Raw genomic sequence first — 9,327 nt, 5'->3', positions numbered from 1 at the left:
TTGGAATTCATCATTCATTCATGGCTAGACTTCGCGAACAAAGATTTGAGAAGGGCACTACCAACACTTGCTACAAACGTGCTGGTGGCTAAAACGCCCGATACATGATAGGCAAGTCCAGTAACAAAAGGCACAGTGGAAAGTCTCCTTTGGTGATATTGGCAGGGAATGGTTCTTTCTGCATTGTCTTTTCTCCTTGAGGCTGATTCTCGGTGCCTTCTCAAAGGAAGCAGCAGCATCGTGAATGGTGTGTCTCCATGAATCTTGATTGGAGGCCAGAGTGTACCATTCATGGCAAACAATATGGCCAAGGCTGAGGTGTTGTTTCAGAGAGTCCTTGTATCTCTTCTTTGGGGCTCCTCTCTTGCGGCAGCCGGTGGCGAGTTCACCATAGAGCATAATCTTTGGGAGGTGGTGATCCTCCATCCTGGAGACGTGCCCTGCCCAGCGCAGCTGCGTTCTCATCAGCATGGCCTCAATACTGCTGACCCCTGCCTGTTTGAGAACCGACACATTGGTCACATAGTCACACCAGTGGATGTTTAGGATTGAACGCAGGCAGCACTGACAGAAGCGTTCGAGAAGCTACAAGTGGTGGTGATATATGACCCAGCATTCAGACCCATATAAAAGAGTAGACAGTACAATGGCTCTGTAGACACTGATTGTGTACTTTTCTTCAGGTGTTTATTGAACCAGACTCTTTTATGGAGTTTTCCAAAGGCTTTGTATGCCTTTGCTAGCCTCTTGTCTATGTCTTTGTGAGTCTTACCCTCTGAGGAAATTATGCTTCCCAGACAGACGAGCTACTGGACTGACTTAAGCTCTGATTCACCTATGGTGGTGTGGGAATGATGGAAGACTTGTTGAGGTGCAGGTTGGTAGAGAACTTCTGTCTTCTTCAGGCTGACTTCCAGCCCAAAAAGCTCAGCAGCCTCTGCAAAGTAGGATGTGAAGCTCTGCAGAGCTGCTTCTGTGTGAGCAACAATGGTGGCATCATCAGCAAAAAGCAGCTCACAAAGGTGATTCAGGGTCTTGGTGTGGGCCTTCAGCACCTGAGGTTGAACAGGCTTCCGTCGGTACCATATCGGATGTAGATGCCGTTTTCTTCATTGAGGTCTCCCATGGCTCGTGGAGCATAATGCTGAAGAAGATTGTGAATACAGTTGGTGCAAGAACACAACTTTGATTCACACCACTGGTTATTGGGAAGGGCTCAGAGAGTGCATCACCATATCTGACTTGTCCACACTGATCCTCACGTAGCAGGATGATCATTTTGAGGAACCTGGGGGGACATCCTAAACGTTGCAAGATCTGCCACAGGCCTTTTCTGCTCACAGTGTCGAAAGCTTTGGTGAGGTCAACAAAGGTTAGATAGAATCCTTTGTTCTGTTCCCTACACTTCTCTTCCATTTGTCTGAGAACAAATACCATGTCTGTGGTGCTCCTTTTGGCTCTGAAACCACACTGGCTTTCAGGTAGAAGTTCTTCTGCAATAGTGGGTACTAATCTGTTCAGAAGTATTCTTGCAAGGATTTTACCAGCAACGGAGAGCAAAGTAATACCTCAGTAATTTGAGCAGTCTGATTTTTCTCCTTTCCTCTTGTACAGGGTGATAATGACTGCATCACGGAGATCTAATGGTAGTTCGCCTTGTTCCCATTAATGCACAAAAAGCTCATGAAATTTGGCATGGAGAGCTTGACCTCCAGGCTTCCAGATTTCAGATGGAATTCCATCAACCCCAGCTGCCTTGCCAGTTTTCACCTGCTGTATGGCCTTCAGTGACTCTACCATATTAGGGGCTGCATCCAATTCATTTTTCACTGGTTGTTGTGTAATGCGCTGAATTGCTGGCCTTGGACTACACGGCTGGCACTGAAGAGAGTCTGAAAGTGCTCAGACCATCGGTTCAGGATGGAAGTTTTATCTGTGAGAAGTATTTGTCCATCTGCACTGAGTAGGGGGCTTTGAACCTGGTGTGTGGGTCCATCCACTGCTTTCAGGGCCTCATGGAATCCTCTTTGGTCACCCAAATCTGCGCATAGTTGTGTCTTTTCTGCTACGTTGAGCCACCATTTGTTCTGGATGTCTCAATGTTTCTGTTCGAGCTTATTGCATGTAAGACAAAAGGCAACTTTTCTTACATGGCAAGATGGCTGAGCAAGGTGTGCTTGGTGAGCAGTTCTCTTCTTCAACATTTCCTGGACCTCTTGAGTCAATGAGGTGCCAGTGCTTGGATCGAGGATGCATCCAGGTTGTCTTCACGCTGTCTTTCTGTTGAAAGACAGTGTTGGTGATGGTGAGCTACTGTTCTGCACAAAACTCTAGCAGGAGGCATCTGTTGTCGTTGCAGTTTCCAACGCCATGCTTGCTCAGGACTCCTTTCCAGGCTTCAGAGTTCTGACCTACTCTGGTGTTGAAGTCACCAAGGATTATGATCTTATTGTCTGCAGGAACCTTTTGGATGAGGCAACTCAGGTTGGTGTAGAATTGGTCCTTTTTCACTGAGTCAGCTTGGAGAATTGGGGCATATACACTAAAAAGAACAACATGTTGCTTATTCTGTAATGGGAGGGGTAAGAAGATAATGCGATCATAATGACCTGTCGGCAGATTTTCAAGTTTGGAGGTGATGGAGTTTTTAATCATGAAGCCAACTCCTGAAAGGTGTCTTTCGGTTTCGGGTTTGCCTGACCAGTAGAGTGTATAGCCAGCACCATGTTCTTTAAGGCTGCCTTCATCATGAAGATGACCTTCACTGAGAGCAGCAATGTGGATGTTGAACCGTGCCAGTTCGTGGACAATTAGAGCACAACAATGCTCAGAACGTCCACTATCCAAAGTATCAAGCATGGTTCTGATGTTCCAACATGCGAGTGTTAGTTTGAGCACACCTTTGCAGGCAGGTGTAGGCCTTTGATATTTCTTTGGTTTTGTTTGACCGAATGGAAGATGCCGGTTGGCCGTGGTTATCCAACTGGGTGTGGAGATGAGCGTTGTTTAGGCCACCTTTTCCAGATCTCTCTCCATGTGGAGCCCAAACCAGACTGTCATCTCCAGGGTCAGACTCGAATGACCAATATCCTGAACTGCCTGCATGCAGGGTTGAGTCTGTGGCTTCCAGCTGCTTCCTATCATCTGCCATTTTGACCCTCACCTGTCACTACAGGGCTTTGCAATGTGAGTGAACCCTTCAAGCCTGTGCAATGGATTTTTTAGGTGAGGCACAGCATGCGCAGAACTGGCCCCCCCCTTTGCTCCTAAGGTTCATCTGCCATGGCCTAGCGAGCTTGTACGGTGACAGCGAATACCTCAGAACGTAAATTTGGTTAGAGTATCCCTTAGATAGAAAACCTTACAGTGCTAAGCGAGCTCCGTCTGCCCAGGTTTGGATTAAGAGTTGTCCTTCTCCTAGGATGGTTGCAGGTGGCTGGCGAGCCCATCCTGCCCGTGGACACACTTTGTCTGACCCTTCTGCTGAGACCTGTCTGGCATGGAAGACCCTACCGGCAGCACAAACCACAGCCAGCATAGCTCTCAACCTCATGAGGGCACGCAAGCTTCTCCCCCGTGACAAGGGGGTGTCCCCAGAGAAGATTTGTGGTTAATACAGTGTTGAGAACTCATACTGCCTTCCTGTATTCATTGATCTGTACGAGTTGCAACATTTGCAACAGTACAATGGAGATAGCATTTAGGTTGCATTTTTTATTGCTTTCTAATCTGTTGATAGAAAACATAACTCGGCAGTCTTAGATATATTAGATATCTATATCTGCGATCATGAGAAACTGCAGAAATGGTTTTGATTATTGGGAGAGATGGACTGCTATTTCATAAGTCCAGTGAAGTCCAAATGCAATTAATATTTGGACATAAGTCCAAAGATAGTGACTCTTGTTTAGTCCTTGCAATAAGGAATTATAAATATTTTGTTACTTTTAAGTGTCCTAGTCTTAAGTATAAATTTTAAAACTATATTTCCATGGGTTTTTCCCTCTGTTTGGGCTGCTCAGAAATTTTTTTCCAATAACTGACTCTCAGAAATCTAATATAGATGACCTGAGCAGTACTTACAGGAAGGCTGAAAAGGGACTTTTCGCAAGAGCATGTAGTGATAGCACAAGTGGTAATGACCTTAAACAGGAAGAGGGTAGGTTTAGGCTAGATATTAGGGAGAAAATCTTGGCTTTGAGGATGGTGAGGTGTTGGAAGAAGTTGCCCAGAGAAATTGTGGATGCCCCATCCCTGAAAGTGTTCAAGCCTAATGTGAATAGGACTCGAAACAACCTGGTCTAATGAAAGGTGCCCCTAGGGCATTGAGGGTTAGATCTGGAAGATCTTTAAGATCCCTTTAAACATAAAATATTCTGTGATTCCATTAAAAAAAAAAGACAGCTTAAACATTTATTGGAATAGGAGTTATGTTTCTGCTTGGATAGTAATCTCTGATCATACTAATGTAAAGTTACTGCTGAATCTTACTTCATATTGAAGGAAATCTAAGCTCTGTTGAAGTTTGTCTAGCTTTGACTTTATAAAGGATACAATCCAGTCAACAGAATACATGAAAAACTAATCCTAAAAGGATGCTGATTGTTACATTTAATGCTCATCTGAAAGATTGTGCCATCTGAAAACTCAACAATTTAATGAGAAATTGAGGGTAAAGAAATACTTACATATATTTATTTTGGTTTCTGTTAACAAAGCAAATTGGTAGAGAGACATAAAAGCAGTCTTTTATTATTAAGAACATAATAGAAAAATGTACTAAAAATGTTGGGTTTTCCTGTAACTGCAGAAAGGATGTTTGCAGCAAACCCTTGATTGTGATTGGGAAAGGTAGTACTAGATCCCAGTGTTTCAGAGTGTTTCTAAGTCCTGTCCATTTCTCACTGACTTTAAGTTGATGGGTAACTAAAACTCAAAAAACACACTCTGTTTAGTTTCAAAATGTCAACATCCATTCATGGGACAACACTTTACAAACCCCAGTCAAACAAGACTGGTGGCAAGCTGTTATAATATTCATAACTAGAGGAGAAATATCAGGTCTGTCAATGGTCTTTCCTGTACAGGATGTCATTAGATTACCAGCAGTCTTGAAATCACTTTTCTATTACTTCTCTCAACCATGATAATCAAATCTGAATGAATAAAAATTCTAAAATACTAAGCAGAAGAGCAGAAATGGGAGACAGTGAGAAGTTTCTTATCAACTGGTTATCTTCTGTGTATCTCATCTTCACATTACCTGAAGCTTTCTTGTGACTGGCTTTGCATTTTTATGATAATGTATTTCCAAGAACCTGGGCAAAGGGCTTGATTTTTTACCTCAATCTTTTGGGTGAAATTTGTCAATTTTGCAATGCTAATAACTTCTGTAGTTGTAAGGTTTAAAGCCAGCATGCAACAAATGAAATAACCCTTTGAATGATCTTCACAATAGAATGTATCTATGAGGTTTTAGGTATGGCAATTCCAAAGAAAGAGATTTTGATTTATCATGGATTTATAAATAGCTGTCACTGATTTCCAGACCCTTACTTTCACCCACAATTAAGGTAAAATAACACCACTGAGTTCAAAAGAGTTGAAGCTAAGTAAACTTAGTCTACTAAAGGCAAATAGAAAACAAACCTTCTACTGTTAAATTTGCCTTTTACAGAAAAATAATTAAAACCCCCTTAATCTGCTGATGGAAATCATATCTGCTTAATGCGTGAATGCTTCACAGGTAGTTCTGGAAGTTCTGGAGTCAAATTTCAGATCTCAGGGCATGTAATAATTTTTTTAAAAGTCTCTATCTTTCCTAGGGAAAATTAACACTCCAAAGTTTTTGCGGTTTTTTTTCTATTTTTTTTTTGTTGTTGTTGTTGTTGTTGTTTTGTTTTTAACTTTATTGACAAAATATCAACAGTCTTCTCTGAAAAAGATTAGGAAAACTTTATAAATCATAAATAGTTATCGATGAAGGTCAATACATCTAATTTTGCATACATGTCTTAGAATTATTTTTTGTATTAAACTAATTAACAAAAAAGTTGACACACTTTGTGGGAATGTATTTTAGAAAATGCATTGTGTGCTGACTGATACCAGAGGGCCTTAATAAACTTAACTGTGTTCCATATATCAGCCCACAGTGTGATGATACTACATAATCAGCAAGATATTGCCTTCATACCTTGCAAATCCTGTGACCAGCTAATTGATCTGCTGAGTTTTTTTTCTGCTTGGAGAACTTCACATTCTAAAAAGTAATTATAATTTAGTGTTGGATTTCTATGTTTTTCTTGATCCATTCTGAAGTTCCCATAATGTAATGGTGAATACATGCATAAATGTGGAGTTAATTTGCAGGATGCATCTGAATCATCCTGCTTAATAGATGTGCTCAAAGTTTGTGGATGGAGTTGTATGGATTTCTTTCATTTCACTTCCCCGTATGTGTCACCAGAGTATATTTCTGTATGTTCAATTTACTGTTTCTTTGCATGAGCTCCTTCCCAGCTCTGCCAAGTGCACTCTGATGTTGAGACCGCAGTATATTGATGGATATAATAATTTAAAATCTCTGCAAAATGGCCAGACCCACTGCTAAGGTAAAACAGCATTACAACCTTTTTATGAATATTAATATTTTCACCTCAATAACTACATTTTTCTCCTTTGTTTTTGTTTGGACAATTTGACAACCCTGTTGAAGAAGATTCCAAATTGTTACTCATTCTATGTCTAAACTTTTGCAGATAAAACCATAAACGTAAAAATTTATGTGAGTTGATAGATGTGCTGTCTGTATTTCTGAGCTATTTAACATCTTGGCATATGACCTGCACTGCTGACATTGTAATACGTTTCACATAATTTCAATAAATGAAGACTTTAAGGTTAAAAGCTCTGAAATGCTCAAAATGAATTTATCTAGGATGTATTGTGATGATCATGCTGTTGTTTAACCTACATACAGCTATAACTACATTGTAGTTCTGATATGGCGCTAACTGAGATGCAGTTCTGTTCATGGTAGTTTTACCTGGTATTGCTCAGTATTGAGAAAATAAGAACTTAAGAAACAAGCAGACATATCTCAGAAAGCAGCTTTTTGCTAGTAAAGAAGTAACTTCAAAGAACTGCAAGAAAAAAAGTTTGTTCCACTTTTGTCATTGATTATCCACATTGAATGCTTTGTTAAGTAAAGCAGGCTACAAATGGGATTATTCTCTCAATGCTATCTTCTAAAGGATTGTTGTATTTCTAAATAATGCAAATCTGCTCAGGTGCTACAATGCTGAAAATGCAATCATAACAGTAAGACAAAAATATGGTCATTTAAGGAATTTCTTGTGTGTATAAAATCCAGACAGAAGCACAATATTCCAGTTTGTAGAATACAGGTTTGGAATTAAAAATAAGAATACTTCTCATAGATTTGCCAACATTTTAAAAGGTTTAAGCAAATTACTAAACCATGTGCACTTTCAAGTAATGAAATTTGAATACTTCTCTTCTGTAACTTACTTTGAGATCCACGAATATAAAAAGCAACATAAGCTGTAGAGACTCATACTATACAGTCGTTTCAAGTCAAATGGAATATGTGCTACAAAGAACACTGCTTTACAACAGAATGTGGTTTAAAGATACTTCTTATTTAAAAAAAATATTCCCATGGGCGAAGTTGGTACCTTTCCCTCTCTGCCCCTTTAAAAGATATTTTGCTATACTCCTCTAAACTTGCTGCCTAACTGTAAGTTAACAAAAATATATTTACATTAAGAAACAATTTTGAGCTAGATGCTGAAATATTACATTTCTCTTTTCCCAAATGCCATTTCCAGGTTTATGTAAAAATTCATTCTTCATTTTAAGAACTCACATCTGCTTAATCTCTTACAAGGGTCAACAAAAAAAATGAGAGAAAAGAGGAACTGTTACACAGATGCTCCTTTCTTTCTTTCTTTCTTTCTTTCTTTCTTTCTTTCTTTCTTTCTTTCTTTCTTTCTTTCTTTCTTTCTTTCTTCTTTCTTTCTTTCTTTCTTTCTTTCTTTCTTTCTTTCTTTCTTTCTTTCTTTCTTTCTTTCTTTCTTTCTTTCTTTCTTTCTTTCTTTCTTTCTTTCTTTCTTTCTTTCTTTCTTTCTTTCTTTCTTTCTTTCTTTCTTTCTTTCTTTCTTTCTTTCTTTCTTTCTTTCTTTCTTTCTTTCTTTCTTTCTTTCTTTCTTTCTTTCTTTCTTTCTTTCTTTCTTTCTTTCTTTCTTTCTTTCTTTCTTTCTTTCTTTCTTTCTTTCTTTCTTTCTTTCTTTCTTTCTTTCTTTCTTTCTTTCTTTCTTTCTTTCTCTTTCTTTTCTTTCTTTTCTTTCTTTCTTTTTCTTTCTTTCTACCATGGAATCTGAAACACAAATTCCAGTTTTTTGAAGCCTTCTCTTAAAAAGATTTGGGATAGATGCATTGCACTTATCTCTTATAACAGAAATTGGTTACAGAATACTCAGAAATATTGTTAAGAATTAGTCTACTTTGTATTTTAGCCATTAAATCTTTTCAACCATTTTCACAGTGAAGAATGAGACTGACCAGCCAAGTTACTGCAACTCTACATGTAAAATTATCTGAACTGTTGTAGTCCTTGCCACTCTTCCATGCACTCCTTTCCCCTCTTCCTCCCTCCATTTATAGCATCGTAAAGTCATTACTTTGCAACTAAATTTATAATCCTAATCTCAATCGAGAAGAAAAACATTTTTGGAGTTGTTAATAAATGTATTCCAGACTTCCACTGCACTGTGATTCTGGTTGTCTGTCCAACACACAAATTGCTAGAACTCACTTAGGTCTCTGGTTAGGACTTGCTCAATTTGGCTGGGTGTATACTTCTTGCTAAATTTTGTCTAGCGTGAAAGGAAAGCTAAAATTGTGATTTTGTGAGGGAGGGTTTTTTTGTTTAGTTTGGTTTTGATAAATGCAAAAAAAAAAATCTAGAAGACTGTTATTTTTTTTTCCTCCTATGTTTCCTTATGTTATAGGAAAGCAGATTCTGTCTGGACTTAAGAGACTTGGGTGAGTGGAGGCTAATGATGCAGGGGCTAATGCAATGAAGACTAATGAAGTGACAACATATGATATACTTTAGAACTTTGTAGCAGAACAGACCATAACCCTCATTAGCCTATGATTTCTTGTCTATAGATCATACTAGTGTATCATAAGAGAATTACAGAGGAACTGGGCACAGGCAGTACTCTGCTCCTACTTTGCCATCCTGTCTTCCAGCAACTAAGATACAGGGACTTCCTGAGTTTTGTGTTTAGGCTGAAT

This window comes from Pithys albifrons, chromosome Z (genome assembly GCF_047495875.1).
Source record: "Pithys albifrons albifrons isolate INPA30051 chromosome Z, PitAlb_v1, whole genome shotgun sequence".
Classification (NCBI taxonomy): domain Eukaryota; kingdom Metazoa; phylum Chordata; class Aves; order Passeriformes; family Thamnophilidae; genus Pithys; species Pithys albifrons.
This window is presented reverse-complemented; position numbering follows the sequence as displayed.